We start from the raw sequence: 2,545 nt of genomic DNA, 5'->3' as shown, positions 1-2,545 counted from the left end.
ATATATATATATATATTTGGTGGGGAGTCCTGGTGTGGCACTGTAGAATAAGCACTTGACCATAATGTTGGTTTGAACCACAAGGTTGGTGATTCAAACTCACCAGATACTCCTCAGAAACCCTATACAGATCACCATGAGTCGGAACCGACCCAACAGCATATAACAACAATAACAACATATAAGGTGGTGCTGGTTGTGTGCCTCTGAGTTGGTTCTGACTCATAGTGACCCTGTATAGCATTTTTGAGGCTGTAAATCTTTATGGGAACAGGAAGCCTCATCTTTCTCCCACAGAGATACTAGTAGATGCAAACTACTGACCTTGCAGTTAGCAGTCCTGCTTGTATGACTTACAGAGATGTGGTGGCAGGTCAGGCGTGAGGCTGGAGACTTCTGACTCATTAGGTTGCAGGAGCTGCTGAACCCCGAATCATCAGAACAGTGGCGGGTTGCTGGTTCTGTTCTGAGAACCAGAGGTCAGAGGATTACCAATCAGATTCAGGAACCAGAGAAAGCTTTGCCTTGCATATTGGATGCAGGCCACACCCACAAGGAAACTTACTGGTTTCAACTGATTGACTTCTTATATCAGATCATAAAATGGAGGATGATTACATATATCTGATAAACCCTGAGAATTGTGCCATTGCCAAGTTGTCACATAACCTTAACTATCACAGTCTACCCCTTGTCAACTTGGCAACTGTATATATCTTTTAAAATCATACATAATCTATAAAAAAAAAAAGCAATTGTGAAGTCATCCTTGTGCCTAGCATGATACATCTAGCATGCATACAAACAAAAATGGACTAGCCATGGTTCCACCCTATATTTTATAATAAGTAATGGAATAAGGGAGGGAAGCAGGAACAATCTGCAAAATGGGCATGACTTTTCTCTTCCTCAGTCAACTGATCATCAGGAGCACCCCACTCCTATAAGGTCATAGGAGCAGATGAGGAGAGGGAAGGTAATGTTACATGAGTGAAGACCATGGGCATTTGGACCACTTCCTCCTGACACTTGTGCCTTCAGGTGCTGCTGGAATCTAATCGCATATAGACTACTTCCATTTATGAGGGAGTTCTGCTGTGCATGTCCAACTTCATGACTGTGGATCAGATGTCACCCAATTTATCGTGAGCAACTCAGGCTGAATGATGACTTGGTGGCCATGGGTAAGCATTCAGTCTCTACTAAATAACAAGCCAAAGTTGGTCCTCAAAAGGAGAGATGACAGGGCTTTGCTCCAAAATCCTAAAGTCTGCACAGTGATTCACCAATAGAGGCCTGCCAAAGACTTCAAACAGAATTTTTGTTTGTCACTGGCACTTCAAGAACCATTGGTTCAGTTAGATCATATAGCTAAGTGGCATAGTACTTTGCATGGCCGCATGAACCTGTTGCAGTCTTCTCTTGTCCTTGATCCCATTCAAAACCAGCAGCTTTTCAACTTACTTAATGAATAGCCTGGCATACCGATCCAAATAGGGGATATGACCTCAAAAATTCAACACAGGCCCACCAGGAATTGTGCTTCTTTTAGATTATGGGAGGAACCAGATGCAACAATGTTATCTTTTACTTTGGAAGGAATCTCTTGATGTGACCCATACTACTGGACCCCAAGAAATTTCAGTGAGGTAGTAGGTACCTGATTTTTGTTATGTTAATATCCTACCCTCTAGCATACAAATAGCTCTGGTAGCGTAGTGGTTACGAATCGGGCTGCGAACCTTAAGGCCAGCAGTTCGAAACTACCAGCCGCTCCGCGGGAGAAAGATGAGGCATTCTGCTCCTGTAAAGATTTACAGCCTCGGAAACCCTGTACAGGGTCGCTATGGGTCGGATCCGACTCGACGGCACTTAACAACAACAACAACAGCATACAAATAAGGCACTCTGGTAGCCTAGTGCTTACTTGCTAATCACAAGGTCAGCAGTTCAAATCTACCAGGTGCTCCATGGAAGATAGATGAGGTTTTTTGCTCCTGTAAAGATTTATAGTCTCAAAAACCCTGTACAGGGTAGTTACAAGTCAGAACTGACTCCACAACACATAACCACCACCAGCAGAATACAAATAAAGGAGTGCAGTAACTGTATACAATAAACACAGGGTTTCTGTGAGTCCGAAATGACTCAACAGCATTAAACAAGTATGAATAGAAGGAGCCCTGGTAGTGCTGTAGGATAAGCACTGGACTGCTAACCACAAAGTTGGCAGTTCAAACCCACCAGCTGCTCTAATGGGAGAAAGATGAGACTTTCTGATCCTATAAAGATTTACATTTGCTATGGCTCAGAATTGACTCGATGGCAGTGGGTCTTTTGGTTTTATTACCATGTAAATGTTAGGCAATGGACTGCTAACCATAAAGTCACCAGTTCAAACCCACCAACTGCTCTTAGAGAGAAAGATGAGACTGTCTGCTCCCGTAATAATTTACAGTTTTGGAAACCTTACATAGGGTCGCTGTGAGTCAGAATCAATTTGATGGAAGTGGGTTTTCTTTTTAAAATTAGATTGCAAATGTTT

The sequence above is a fragment of the Chrysochloris asiatica genome, unplaced genomic scaffold (assembly GCF_000296735.1).
Source record: "Chrysochloris asiatica unplaced genomic scaffold, ChrAsi1.0 scaffold00032, whole genome shotgun sequence".
Lineage (NCBI taxonomy): Eukaryota > Metazoa > Chordata > Mammalia > Afrosoricida > Chrysochloridae > Chrysochloris > Chrysochloris asiatica.
The sequence above is the reverse complement of the archived record's forward strand: the minus strand, read 5'-3'. Positions refer to the sequence as shown.